This window comes from Mytilus californianus, unplaced genomic scaffold (assembly GCF_021869535.1).
Source record: "Mytilus californianus isolate M0D057914Y unplaced genomic scaffold, xbMytCali1.0.p SCAF_4, whole genome shotgun sequence".
In the NCBI taxonomy this organism is placed as follows: domain Eukaryota; kingdom Metazoa; phylum Mollusca; class Bivalvia; order Mytilida; family Mytilidae; genus Mytilus; species Mytilus californianus.
The window spans coordinates 109131141-109147651 of NW_026262690.1; the positions used below are offsets into that span (position 1 = coordinate 109131141).

General features: G+C 33.4%; 1 protein-coding gene across 2 annotated transcripts in view; it reads right to left on the minus strand.

Moving 5' to 3' along the window:
• The window catches only part of LOC127739089 (slit homolog 1 protein-like), a 296950-nt gene extending 281712 nt beyond the window's left edge, over positions 1-15238 (minus strand). For both annotated transcript variants that reach the window (XM_052250683.1, XM_052250682.1), the window contains exon 1: positions 15140-15238. The gene's annotated coding sequence lies outside the window, so the exon portion shown is untranslated. The remainder of the gene's footprint in view (positions 1-15139) is intronic.
• Positions 15239-16511: the final 1273 nt, after the last annotated feature.

Here is a 16511-nt window from a genome sequence, read left to right on the forward strand (position 1 = left end):
TGCTGGTGTGAATAATTTGAGTAAATGTTATTTGTATTTGAATGAATTTCACCAATTATCTGTAGCACATCATGAGCTTGAATCTTTAACATTGTTTTTAAAAAACATTTGTAAGCAATTTACGCATGTAAAAGTAATTTTGTCATCAATAATTATCACTAAGGACGATTATATTAAAATAAGATCGGAGAGATTTAATGCAACAATGAAACAAGCATGCAGAGAAAATAAGTGGTTATTCATCGACAATGTAAATATTAACAGTTCACATTTAAAGGATAATGTGCATTTGAATGAGGATGGCCAACGTATATTGACAAACAATTTATATAGTATGTTAAAATGTGTATCCCAAGTAGGAATGTAGGGACAGTGACATGACTAGCGTTTGTTTGTTTTTTCTCTATCAAAGTGTAAATATGTATGTTTAGTTAACATTTTTGTCAATTTATATAATTTTTTTCTTTATTTTGTTGTATGGTTTTAATATTTCAAATATTTTACGTTCATACATGTTATGCAAAGGACGTGCAACAGCAAAGGATGTAGACTATATTTTTTGTAAAATATGTGGTTCTCCGAGAAATAAGTCATTAGAATGTTTAAACGAATGTTCCAAAGAAAAGGGATCAACTGTTGCATAAAATTGAAAAACGAAATTGACAAACTCGACAATTTATTAAAATCGAGGAGTTATTAAAAACAGAAATGCAGTTTAAAACCGAATTAGAGAAATTTTTCGTTACTTTGGAACCTCTGAAAAAATTTTCCAACGCCTTTCCTGAAGATATCAGGAAATTCTTAGTATTCAAAGAAAAAAATGGCAGAACACAACTGCACAAGGATAATTGCGTATATCGTACAGAACATGGTCTTAAAAACTGCAGTTGTCCCAAAACTCTCACGGTAAAGTCGGTAGACAGTTTGTTAGGGAAGAGCAATTTTTCGAGATATAGGAAGAGCTGGAGAATCGAACTTAATGCTTTACAGTGGCAACCCCCCTTCATCTCTCATCTTGAAGCAACATATTCAAGCAGTGTCTTTGGAGCAATCTAATTCTAATATTACAAGAAAACAAGCGACTCCTTTAATGTTCGACAAGTTAGGGAAGCTATGTAGATATTAATCCTACAAAGTGTCCGTGGAAAAAGACCCTATATCACAGTTTTTAATTGCGCGTGACTTTTCTTACTTTTCTCTCTTATGTCAATCAAGCAACAGGGGCGGGGATCTTGGTTTACTTAAGGCCGAAAATTTGTTTGAAATACCTGATTCAAAAGGTATTTATGTATCACAACAGGCAGGGAAAACGGCCTCAATCGACAGTCCAAAAAATTATATCATCTTGCCGTCGCTAAATGAAGATATTTGTCCAAATAAACTTGTAAAGGATTAAAAACGTATGGCAAGTAAATTAGATGTTGATTTAAACAAGGGTTTCATTTATCGTGTTAGAGACAATAAATAAAAACAAATTAATAATTGAGCAGTATCATCATCATGTATGACAGACCGGTTAAAGACGTATTTAATGAATATTAATCTGTATCAAGGAAAAACGTCCTACAGCAGCAGACGCGTTTGCGCAAGTACATTAAGAATGTTAGGAGTCGATGATCAAGCGATCAATCAACACGTGGGTTGGAGTTCCAAGGGAATGATTGACCATTATGCACATGTTGGAATATTAATGAGCCCCGAGGGTCTGGCTAGCACATTGTCCTCCGCTGCTAAACATTTGGGACAGGAGTCGTCTTTGTTCGATAAAGTTTCAAAAAACTATGTCAGTATAAGTAATTAGAAACAGTTTAAATTTTAAATTTGTTTTATGAAATTTTTGTAATGAAAACAAAATTATTTAAAAGCACTTTTTTCAGACGTTTTGATTAATTGTATATCAAGAAAGGGGAAAACCTAAACAATTAATTAAGGCACATTTGATTTGTTCATTACTGTTTTATGTATTTTTTATATTATAAGTATTGGATAATAAATACTGTATTAAATGAGTATAGTTTGTTTCAGTATGTTTATTATTTTACACAAAGCTGCACGGTTTTTGGTTTGTTGTTATCCATATCTAACATATGAGAGGTACCGGGGTGAACTTATAATATTCCACTATTACAAGTTCACCCTTAGGTGCCTCGAATATAAAGATAACGCGGTCATCTTGTGTTCTGGTCAGTTGATTGGAGTTTGCGGTGAAGGTCATAAGCAATATGGAATATGACAAAGACATGCCCTGTGTGTTAATTGTCATCAAGTGTGGTGAAGGTTGTTAGTAATACGACAAAGTCAGGTTATGCTTGTTGATTGCCATTGTATTAGCAGCTATAACAGAGTGTTAGAAATGAAAGACAGATTAAAAAAAGAAAGGAAATAAAAAAAAGAAAACCAACAACATTTAGATCCCCCACCATAAAAAACCTAACAATCAAGCAAAACATACAAACAAACAAAACAGAAAAAAACACAACCTCAAACAAACAAACAAACACACGCAAAGTTACATGATGCACAAACATATACATATATTTGAGGCATCATTACGATACGTCATATGAAAGGAATATCCAAGGGAGAAGTCACCAGTTATTTTGGCCGGTTGTTTCACAATTGTCAATAAAATCAAAATGTATGTTGGGTCAAGCTGGAGAACTGTGTTGTCCGTGAAGGGTTTATCAAACAAGTCGGTTTTGCGTTTTTTAGAATCATTAAGTTTTGGGATCAATATGCACTTATTCTAGAATAGGTGGAATAGTCAAGAGCAGTATTGCTCCAAGTACTGATTAAACCCTATGCTAAATGTTAATGTCTTATATTATTCATTCATGGCGGTTTAGAGCTTATTCATCTTCATAGCTAATAGCTTGCGTGTATTAATGTCAGATTTGGATAAAACATACATGTTGTGTTGTCGTTGTTATACAACATAACAAGTACAAGAAATGCTATAGTGGGTTATCCGACCAAAACAATACTAAAAATTCTGCTTTCCATTGATTAAAATGTCATGAACATATATTCATTCATCCACAAAACAAAAAAAGGGAAAAAAAGGAAAATCCAACAAATCGCTCAGATAATTATAGAATAACTAAACGAATATTCAACGAGTGACCAAACAACACATTAATTCACGAATGCGCGTAGCGCATGAGTTAATTATCAGTGTTGTTCGGTCACGAGTTGAATATTTTTCGATATTTGAATTCTTTGATTAGTTATTCTTTTTATTACATTGGCAAATGGCTTTTTTTTAATGAAATTAATGTTGAAATTGTGAAGAAATATATCTTTTTTCTACGCATTCACAATTTGTTTTGATGCGACGTTATCGACGTCTTGACAACGCTTATTGTTGTATGACGTCAGCGAGTGAAATAACCACGTTCATTTCACATGTGAAATTATCGGTTTTTATTTGACTGACTGGGAAATCAATGTAATTCAATGCTACCAATGTAAAAATTTGATTTAACACCGATGTGGGGGAAGTTCAAATTATATCAATGTTGGAAGGCCGCATACAAAACCTCTTTGTACATCTCATCTTACCGTTTGTACGGTTTGTTGTTCTCCATATCTAACATATGAGAGGTACCGGGGTGAACTTGTAATATTCCACTAACTATTTTACTGATCTGGGTAAAAATGATCTTGTCTTTAAAATAAATTTAGATAATGTTGAATCCCTAAATAAACTTTAAAAAAAACAAACTTTTATTTGCAAGTAATTTCAAGGAGGGTGAAAGCAGAAGAAGGTCAACAAAAATTTAAGATAGTTTTTCAAGTATCAGATCATTTGGGGAAACCGATATATTAAACATTGCAACAAAAGTTTGTTCTTAAAAAACTTGGTAGCAAGTGGATTTATATATATATATATTGCTAATATATATATATATATATAAACAAGTCTAAATTGGAAACAACGTTCAAACCTACGATTGCGTTGGATAAAACCGCAATTTTTATACGTGTGCATGCAAAACAAATTTCTTGGTAGAGGGGTCTAAATACAGCACAAACAACATTTTCCAAAAGACCAAAAAGTGAAAAGGTATATTTTAACAAAACGCATTTGACTAGCAGGTCGAACAACTGATGTTCTTAAACCCTGCTGACTGCCATTGGCGATTGCCAAATAAACGGATCACCAGATGTAACAAAATGGATCTTATAATAATTTATTACCAAACAGAAAACAATAAACTTGCGGAAAAGATGGTATACCGCAAAAATGAGGTGCAACAATTTGTACACCATATACAGATTTCGACAATTAATGTCTCTTCAGTGATGTTAGGAATCGAAACGGTATTTAAAAGGCCATATAATTTACCTCAATTTAGGATAGACTCTTGAATTTTGAAAGAGTCGAAATAGGATGAACGGATCACATAAACCCGAAGGCAAATATAATACAAGCCCAAACGAAAAAATATAAACAAGTCTAAATTGAAAACAACGTTCAAACCTACGATTGCGTTGGATAAAAACCATATTTTTTATAGCTGTGCATGCAAAACAAATTTCTTGGTAGAGGGGTCTAAATACAGCACAAACAACATTTTCCAAAAGACCAAAAAGCGAAAAAGTATATTTTAACAAAACGGATTTGACTAGCAGATCGAACAACTGGTGTTCTTAAACCCTGCTGACTGCCATTGGCGATTGCCAAATAAACGGATCACCAGATGTAACAAAATGGATCTTATAATAATTTATTATCAAACAGAAAACAATAAACTTGCGGAAAAGATGGTATACCGCAAAAATGAGGTGCAAAAATTTGTACACCATATCCGGATTTCGACAATTAATGTCTCTTCAGCGATGTTAGGAATCCAAACGGTATTTGGAAGGCCATATAATATACCTCAATTTAGGATAGACTCTTGAATTTTTAGAGAGTCGAAATAGGATGAACGGATCATATAAACCCGAAGGCAAATATAATACAAGCCCAAACGAAAAAATATAAACAAGTCTAAATTGAAAACAACGTTCAAACCTACGATTGCGTTAGTTAAAAACCGCAATTTTTATACGTGTGCATGCAAAACAAATTTCTTGGTAGAGGGGTCTAAATACAGCACAAACAACATTTTCCAAAAGACCAAAAAGCGAAAAAGTATATTTTAACAAAACGCATTTGACTAGCAGGTCGAACAACTGATCTTCTTAAACCCTGCTGACTGCAATTGGCGATTGCCAAATAAACGGATCACCAGATGTAACAAAATGGATCTTATAATAATTTATTACTAAACAGAAAACAATAAACTTGCGGAAAAGATGGTATACCGCAAAAATGAGGAGCAAAAAATTTGTACACCATATCCGGATTTCGACAATTAATGTCTCTTCAGTGATGTTAGGAATCGAAACGGTATTTGGAAGGCCATATAATTTACCTCAATTTAGGATAGACTCTTGAATTTTGAAAGAGTCGAAATAGGATGAACGGATCATATAAACCCGAAGGCAAATATAATACAAGCCCAAACGAAAAAATATAAACAAGTCTAAATTGAAAACAACGTTCAAACCTACGATTGCGTTGGATAAAAACCGCAATTTTTATACGTGTGCATGCAAAACAAATTTCTTGGTAAAGGGGTCCAAATACAGCACAAACAACATTTTCCAAAAGACCAAAAAGCGAAAAAGTAAATTTTAACAAAACGCATTTGACTAGCAGGTCGAACAACTGATCTTGTTAAACCCTGCTGACTGCCATTGGCGTATGCCAAATAAACGGATCACCAGATGTACCAAAATGGATCTTATAATAATTTATTACCAAACAGAAAACAATAAACTTGCGGAAAAGATGGTATACCGCAAAAATGAGGTGCAAAAATTTGTACACCATATCCGGATTTCGAAAATTAATGATTCTTCAGTGATGTTAGGAATCGAAACGGTATTTCGAAGGCCATATAATTTACCTCAATTTAGGATAGACTCTTGAATTTTGAAAGAGTCGAAATAGGATGAACGGATCATGTAAACCCGAAGGCAAATATAATACAAGCCCAAACGAAAAAATATAAACAAGTCGAAATTGAAAACAACGTTCAAACCTACGATTGCGTTGGATAAAAACCGTAATTTGTATACGTGTGCATGCAAAACAAATTTCTTGGTAGAGGGGTCTAAATACAGCACAAACAACATTTTCCAAAAGACCAAAAAAGTAAAAAAGTATATTTTAACAAAACGCATTTGACTAGCAGGTCGAACAACTGATGTTCTTAAACCCTGCTGACTGCCTTTGGCGAATGCCAAATAAACGGATCACCAGATGTAACAAAATGGATCTTATAATAATTTATTACCAGATAGAAAACAATAAACTTGCGGAAAAGATGGTATACCGCAAAAATGAGGTGCAAAAATTTGTACACCATATCCGGATTTCGACAATTAATGTCTCTTCAGCGATGTTAGGAATCCAAACGGTATTTGGAAGGCCATATAATATACCTCAATTTAGGATAGACTCTTGAAAATTTAGAGAGTCGAAATAGGATGAACGGATCATATAAACCCGAAGGCAAATATAATACAAGCCCAAACGAAAAAATATAAACAAGTCTAAATTGAAAACAACGTTCAAACCTACGATTGCGTTAGTTAAAAACCGCAATTTTTATACGTGTGCATGCAAAACAAATTTCTTGGTAGAGGGGTCTAAATACAGCACAAACAACATTTTCCAAAAGACCAAAAAAGTGAAAGAAAAAGTATATTTTAACAAAACGCATTTGACTAGCAGGTCGAACAACTGATCTTCTTAAACCCTGCTGACTGCCATTGGGGATTGCCAAATAAACGGATCACCAGATGTAACAAAATGGATCTCATAATAATTTATTACCAAACAGAAAACAATAAACTTGCGGAAAAGATGGTATACCGCAAAAATGAGGTGCAAAAATTTGTACACCATAACCGGATTTCGACAATTAATGTCTCTTCAGTGATGTTAGGAATCGAAACGGTATTTAGAAGGCCATATAATTTACCTCAATTTAGGATAGACTCTTGAATTTTGAAAGAGTCGAAATAGGATGAACGGATCATATAAACCCGAAGGCAAATATAATACAAGCCCAAACGAAAAAAAAATAAACAAGTCTAAATTGAAAACAACGTTCAAACCTACGATTGCGTTGGGTAAAAACCGCAATTTTTATACGTGTGCATGCAAAACAAATTTCTTGGTAGAGGGGTCTAAATACAGCACAAACAACATTTTCCAAAAGACCAAAAAGCGAAAAAGTATATTTTAACAAAACGCATTTGACTAGCAGGTCGAACAACTGATGTTCTTAAACCCTGCTGACTGCAATTGGCGATTGCCAAATAAACGGATCACCAGATGTAACAAAATGGATCTTATAATAATTTATTACTAAACAGAAAACAATAAACTTGCGGAAAAGATGGTATACCGCAAAAATGAGGTGCAAAAAATTTGTACACCATATCCGGATTTCGACAATTAATGTCTCTTCAGTGATGTTAGGAATCGAAACGGTATTTGGAAGGCCATATAATTTACCTCAATTTAGGATAGACTCTTGAATTTTGAAAGAGTCGAAATAGGATGAACGGATCATATAAACCCGAAGGCAAATATAATACAAGCCCAAACGAAAAAATATAAACAAGTCTAAATTGAAAACAACGTTCAAACCTACGATTGCGTTGGATAAAAACCGCAATTTTTATACTTGTGCATGCAAAACAAATTTCTTGGTAAAGGGGTCTAAATACAGCACAAACAACATTTTCCAAAAGACCAAAAAGCGAAAAAGTAAATTTTAACAAAACGCATTTGACTAGCAGGTAGAACAACTGATCTTGTTAAACCCTGCTGACTGCCATTGGCGTATGCCAAATAAACGGATCACCAGATGTACCAAAATGGATCTTATAATAATTTATTACCAAACAGAAAACAATAAACTTGCGGAAAAGATGGTATACCGCAAAAATGAGGTGCAAAAATTTGTACACCATATCCGGATTTCGAAAATTAATGATTCTTCAGTGATGTTAGGAATCGAAACGGTATTTCGAAGGCCATATAATTTACCTCAATTTAGGATAGACTCTTGAATTTTGAAAGAGTCGAAATAGGATGAACGGATCATGTAAACCCGAAGGCAAATATAATACAAGCCCAAACGAAAAAATATAAACAAGTCGAAATTGAAAACAACGTTCAAACCTACGATTGCGTTGGATAAAAACCGTAATTTGTATACGTGTGCATGCAAAACAAATTTCTTGGTAGAGGGGTCTAAATACAGCACAAACAACATTTTCCAAAAGACCAAAAAAGTAAAAAAGTATATTTTAACAAAACGCATTTGACTAGCAGGTCGAACAACTGATGTTCTTAAACCCTGCTGACTGCCTTTGGCGAATGCCAAATAAACGGATCACCAGATGTAACAAAATGGATCTTATAATAATTTATTACCAGATAGAAAACAATAAACTTGCGGAAAAGATGGTATACCGCAAAAATGAGGTGCAAAAATTTGTACACCATATCCGGATTTCGACAATTAATGTCTCTTCAGCGATGTTAGGAATCCAAACGGTATTTGGAAGGCCATATAATTTACCTCAATTTAGGATAGACTCTTGAATTTGGAAAGAGTCGAAACAGGATGAACGGATCATATAAATCCGAAGGCAAATATAATACAAGCCCAAACGAAAAAATATAAACAAGTCTAAATTGAAAACAACGTTCAAACCTACGATTGCGTTAGTTAAAAACCGCAATTTTTATACGTGTGCATGCAAAACAAATTTCTTGGTAGAGGGGTCTAAATACAGCACAAACAACATTTTCCAAAAGACCAAAAAGCGAAAAAGTATATTTTAACAAAACGCATTTGACTAGCAGGTCGAACAACTGATGTTCTTAAACCCTGCTGACTGCCATTGGCGATTGCCAAATAAACGGATCACCAGATGTAACAAAATGGATCTTATAATAATTTATTACCAAACAGAAAACAATAAACTTGCGGAAAAGATAGTATACCGCAAAAATGAGGTGCAAAAATTTGTGCACCATATCCGGATTTCGACAATTAATGTCTCTTCAGTGATGTTAGGAATCGAAACGGTATTTGGAAGGCCATATAATTTACCTCAATTTAGGATAGACTCTTGAATTTTGAAAAAGTCGAAATATGATGAACGGATCATATAAACCCGAAGGCAAATATAATACAAGCCCAAACGAAAAAATATAAACAAGTCTAAATTGAAAGCAACGTTCAAACCTACGATTGCGTTGGATAAAAACCGCAATTTTTATACGTGTGCATGCAAAACAAATTTCTTGGTAGAGGGGTCTAAATACAGCACAAACAACATTTTCCAAAAGACCAAAAAAGTGAAAGAAAAAGTATATTTTAACAAAACGCATTTTACTAGCAGGTCGAACAACTGATCTTCTTAAACCCTGCTGACTGCCTTTGGCGATTGCCAAATAAACGGATCACCAGATGTAACAAAATGGATCTTATAATAATTTATAACCAAACAGAAAACAATAAACTTGCGGAAAAGATGGTATACCGCAAAAATGAGGTGCAAAAAATTTGTACACCATATCCGGATTTCGACAATTAATGTCTCTTCAGTGATGTTAGGAATCGAAACGGTATTTGGAAGGCCATATAATTTACCTCAATTTAGGATAGACTCTTGAATTTTGAAAGAGTCGAAATAGGATAAACGGATCATATAAACCCGAAGGCAAATATAATGCAAGCCCAAACGAAAAAATATAAACAAGTCTAAATTGAAAACAACGTTCAAACCTACGATTGCGTTGGATAAAAACCGCAATTTTTATACGTGTGCATGCAAAACAAATTTCTTGGTAAAGGGGTCTAAATACAGCACAAACAACATTTTCCAAAAGACCAAAAAGCGAAAAAGTAAATTTTAACAAAACGCATTTGACTAGCAGGTAGAACAACTGATCTTGTTAAACCCTGCTGACTGCCATTGGCGTATGCCAAATAAACGGATCACCAGATGTACCAAAATGGATCTTATAATAATTTTTTACCAGACAGAAAACAATAAACTTGCGGAAAAGATGGTATACCGCAAAAATGAGGTGCAAAAATTTGTACACCATATCCGGATTTCGAAAATTAATGATTCTTCAGTGATGTTAGGAATCGAAACGGTATTTCGAAGGCCATATAATTTACCTCAATTTAGGATAGACTCTTGAATTTTGAAAGAGTCGAAATAGGATGAACGGATCATGTAAACCCGAAGGCAAATATAATACAAGCCCAAACGAAAAAATATAAACAAGTCGAAATTGAAAACAACGTTCAAACCTACGATTGCGTTGGATAAAAACCGTAATTTGTATACGTGTGCATGCAAAACAAATTTCTTGGTAGAGGGGTCTAAATACAGCACAAACAACATTTTCCAAAAGACCAAAAAAGTAAAAAAGTATATTTTAACAAAACGCATTTGACTAGCAGGTCGAACAACTGATGTTCTTAAACCCTGCTGACTGCCTTTGGCGAATGCCAAATAAACGGATCACCAGATGTAACAAAATGGATCTTATAATAATTTTTTACCAGATAGAAAACAATAAACTTGCGGAAAAGATGGAATACCGCAAAAATGAGGTGCAAAAATTTGTACACCATATCCGGATTTCGACAATTAATGTCTCTTCAGCGATGTTAGGAATCCAAACGGTATTTGGAAGGCCATATAATTTACCTCAATTTAGGATAGACTCTTGAATTTTGAAAGAGTCGAAATAGGATGAACGGATCATGTAAACCCGAAGGCAAATATAATACAAGCCCAAACGAAAAAATATAAACAAGTCTAAATTGAAAACAACGTTCAAACCTACGATTGCGTTAGTTAAAAACCGCAATTTTTATACGTGTGCATGCAAAACAAATTTCTTGGTAGAGGGGTCTAAATACAGCACAAACAACATTTTCCAAAAGACCAAAAAAGTAAAAAAGTATATTTTAACAAAACGCATTTGACTAGCAGGTCGAACAACTGATGTTCTTAAACCCTGCTGACTGCCATTGGCGATTGCCAAATAAACGGATCACCAGATGTAACAAAATGGATCTTATAATAATTTATTACCAGATAGAAAACAATAAACTTGCGGAAAAGATGGTATACCGCAGAAATGAGGTGCAAAAATTTGTACACCATATCCGGATTTCGACAATTAATGTCTCTTCAGCGATGTTAGGAATCCAAACGGTATTTGGAAAGCCATATAATTTACCTCAATTTAAGATAGACTCTTGAATTTGGAAAGAGTCGAAACAGGATGAACGGATCATATAAATCCGAAGGCAAATATAATACAAGCCCAAACGAAAAAATATAAACAAGTCTAAATTGAAAACAACGTTCAAACCTACGATTGCGTTAGTTAAAAACCGCAATTTTTATACGTGTGCATGCAAAACAAATTTCTTGGTAGAGGGGTCTAAATACAGCACAAACAACATTTTCCAAAAGACCAAAAAGCGAAAAAGTATATTTTAACAAAACGCATTTGACTAGCAGGTCGAACAACTGATCTTCTTAAACCCTGCTGACTGCCATTGGCGATTGCCAAATAAACGGATCACCAGATGTAACAAAATGGATCTTATAATAATTTATTACCAAACAGAAAACAATAAACTTGCGGAAAAGATGGTATACCGCAAAAATGAGGTGCAAAAATTTGTGCACCATATCCAGATTTCGACAATTAATGTCTCTTAAGTGATGTTAGGAATCGAAACGGTATTTGGAAGGCCATATAATTTACCTCAATTTAGGATAGACTCTTGAATTTTTAAAAAGTCGAAATATGATGAACGGATCATATAAACCCGAAGGCAAATATAATACAAGCCCAAACGAAAAAAAATAAACAAGTCTAAATTGAAAACAACGTTCAAACCTACGATTGCGTTGGATAAAAACCGCAATTTTTATACGTGTGCATGCAAAACAAATTTCTTGGTAGAGGGGTCTAAATACAGCACAAACAACATTTTCCAAAAGACCAAAAAAAGTGAAAGAAAAAGTATATTTTAACAAAACGCATTTGACTAGCAGGTCGAACAACTGATCTTCTTAAACCCTGCTGACTGCCTTTGGCGATTGCCAAATAAACGGATCACCAGATGTAACAAAATGGATCTTATAATAATTTATAACCAAACAGAAAACAATAAACTCGCGGAAAAGATGGTATACCGCAAAAATGAGGTGCAAAAATTTGTACACCATATTCGGATTTCGACAATTAATGTCTCTTCAGTGATGTTAGGAATCGAAACGGTATTTGGAAGGCCATATAATTTACCTCAATTTAGGATAGACTCTTGAATTTTGACAGAATCGAAATAAAATGAACGGATCATTTAAACCCGAATGCAAATATAGTACAAGCCCAAACGAAAAACATATAAACAAGTCTAAATTGAAAACAACGTTCAAACCTACGATTGCGTTGGATAAATACCGCAATTTTTATACGTGTGCATGCAAAACAAATTTCTTGGTAGAGGGGTCTAAATACAGCACAAACAACATTTTCCAAAAGACCAAAAAAGTGAAAAAGTATATTTTAACAAAACGCATTTGACTAGCAGGTCGAACAACTGATGTTCTTAAACCCTGCTGACTGCCTTTGGCGAATGCCAAATAAACGGATCACCAGATGTAACAAAATGGATCTTATAATAATTTTTTACCAGATAGAAAACAATAAACTTGCGGAAAAGATGGAATACCGCAAAAATGAGGTGCAAAAATTTGTACACCATATCCGGATATCGACAATTAATGTCTCTTCAGCGATGTTAGGAATCCAAACGGTATTTGGAAGGCCATATAATTTACCTCAATTTAGGATAGACTCTTGAATTTTGAAAGAGTCGAAACAGGATGAACGGATCATATAAATCCGAAGGCAAATATAATACAAGCCCAAACGAAAAAATATAAACAAGTCTAAATTGAAAACAACGTTCAAACCTCCGATTGCGTTGGAAAAAAACCGTAATTTTTATACATGTGCATGCAAAACAAATTTCTTGGTAGAGGGGTCTAAATACAGCACAAACAACATTTTCCAAAAGACCAAAAAGCGAAAAAGTATATTTTAACAAAACGCATTTGACCAGCAGGTCGAACAACTGATGTTCTTAAACCCTGCTGACTGCCATTGGCGATTGCCAAATAAACGGATCACCAGATGTAACAAAATGGATCTTATAATAATTTATTACCAAACAGGAAACAATAAACTTGCGAAAAAGATGGTATACCGCAAAAATGAGGTGCAAAAATTTGTGCACCATATCCGGATTTCGACAATTAATGTCTCTTCAGTGATGTTAGGAATCGAAACGGTATTTGGAAGGTCATATAATTTACCTCAATTTAGGATAGACTCTTGAATTTTGACAGAGTCGAAATAGAATGAACGGATCATGTAAACCCGAATGCAAATATAGTACAAGCCCAAACGAAAAACATATAAACAAGTCTAAATTGAAAACAACGTTCAAACCTACGATTGCGTTGGATAAAAACCGCAATTTTTATACGTGTGCATGCAAAACAAATTTCTTGGTAGAGGGGTCTAAATACAGCACAAACAACATTTTCCAAAAGACCAAAAAAGTGAAAGAAAAAGTATATTTTAACAAAACGCATTTAACTAGCAGGTCGAACAACTGATCTTCTTAAACCCTGCTGACTGCCTTTGGCGATTGCCAAATAAACGGATCACCAGATGTAACAAAATGGATCTTATAATAATTTATAATCAAACAGAAAACAATAAACTTGCGGAAAAGATGGTATACCGCAAAAATGAGGTGCAAAAATTTGTACACCATATTCGGATTTCGACAATTAATGTCTCTTCAGTGATGTTAGGAATCGAAACGGTATTTGGAAGGCCATATAATTTACCTCAATTTAGGATAGACTCTTGAATTTTGAAAGAGTCGAAACAGGATGAACGGATCATATAAATCCGAAGGCAAATATAATACAAGCCCAAACGAAAAAATATAAACAAGTCTAAATTGAAAACAACGTTCAAACCTACGATTGCGTTGGATAAATACCGCAATTTTTATACGTGTGCATGCAAAACAAATTTCTTGGTAGAGGGGTCTAAATACAGCACAAACAACATTTTCCAAAAGACCAAAAAGTAAAAAAGTATATTTTAACAAAACGCATTTGACTAGCAGGTCGAACAACTGATGTTCTTAAACCCTGCTGACTGCCATTGGCGATTGCAAAATAAACGGATCACCAGATGTAACAATTTATAAACACTGAGACATTATTTTATATGATAAGTGTCTGTGACAATTTGGAAGGGGGGATAGGCAGGGTTGATTGAGTGGATTCTAGTAAATTGCATCATGCTTAGGACTAAAACTTAGAACATTCCGAAGAGTAGTGTATGGCATTAGTTATATATATAGTACAGGTTCCAGGTCCGGTCAGGGAGGAGGCAAAGAATTACATCAACTCTTATATCATTAGGTTGATTATCTAGGCACTTTATAAATATTCTAACGCCAGGTATTTCTTAATCATATGAAATCCAATGGACAAGGTATAAATTGCAGTTATCACTTCACATAGGCAGACATATATCTATAAAAGTGCCTATATATAAAGTAATTATAAAAACTTTTATATTATCTTTCAAAGTCAAATATTTTAGTTTTGAAGTTATTTTTAATCAATATATTAACCGCATTTACTAATTTATTAACATTTGTAGTTGAACTTTGTTTTTCGAAATACTAGTTATCTTACTGATTTCAAGTGCTTTATATGTTCACCTTTTTTCTGCCTATGATCGCAAAAAATACAAACTATGTCCCTTTAAAAAATTGCCCTTGTACAGTAAATGTTTAAAAGCTATATTGAAATTAAAAGTTTGTGTGTTTATAATGCATTTCCAGTCATTGTCACTCAATTAAAAATTCGTCCATGATTTTTCATATCTAATTTAGATTTACAGGTAAAATATTAAACATACCTTTCTAACTTCTTTCCTTAAACGTTATTTCATTCAATGTATTTTGTATTTTCTACAGCTCCATAATATAGTTAACAAACGACTCCTACATTTGATCAAGGTAAGATAACACTGTCTTGTCTGTTTAGTTTAATCAGTTTACCGTAGGTAGGTGTCGTGTGTACGTCAATTAGTAATATATAGTTTTCTTATTTGTAATTCGGAGTACTTAATAAAAGCTGCAGGATTCGAGACAAGAATAATTGTATATTTTTCGATTTCATATAAGTATTCTACAATGTGGAAAAGCATTTCATCCTATACAAACTATAGCTAATTCATTTTAGTATATTATGTAACTATCCTAAAATTCATAACATTTGGTTCTTATACAACACCAATATAAAGCAGGTAAAAGACAATTAAAAAACTAAATTTCCCAAAATCATATAAAGTACACAAGAAAACAAATATATGTAGTCTTGTACTATATAAGTAATACATATTGAAATACGAGTATAACCAACATTTTTCTATTAGCCTTTAACTTACATATTGTATTTGTACAGTGGATGAATTATACATTGTACCACTTGGTTAATATATGCGGCTAAAGTGTCCTATCTATTTCCGAGGGTACAACGCCCAGTATACAGTGCTGCGGTATTGGCATGGTCGTAATGTATACATTCGTTTGTAATTTCAATCAATAATGTTATGAATTGCGTTTAAACATACGTTTAAACATGTTCAACATCACGAGTTATTGTATTTAAGACTGGTTTGATTGTTTTGTGTAAGCCCGTTGAAGTTTGTTTTTTTCAAACGTTTTATAAGTATGACATTGGACACGTTTTGTCACAATAATACATTATGACGACTTGGTCGCACACAAATATCCTGTATGCTTTTGTTTATTAAAAATCATTATTAACTTCTTCATCTGTTAAATAACACACTATAGTTAACACTTACATCTTATAGTTGATGTGTTTCCGTCGGTTTTAGTTTGTAGTCCGGGTTTGTCTACTCTTAATCGATTTATGACTTTTGAACAGAGGTATACTACTGTTGCCTTTCTTTACACCATTGAATACCGTTGACAACGATATACAAGCAAAGGTTACATTGTGTGTGTTAAGGTTAGCAAAACACATCGCATTATATTATACCGATGATCAAATATAGTTGGTTAATCGTTTTTAACGTAAAACAATATTTATTTCAAGTTGAATTAAAACAGTAATTTGATTTGATGGAGAAACAAAATATGATCGAGGGTAACAGGTAATAATATTAATTTTCAAATATCTTCTTAGTAATTCATCTGACCCTTTGTAATGGCAATAAAGCTATATATTGTTGTCATATAGATCGAGGATTTCAGTTAGTT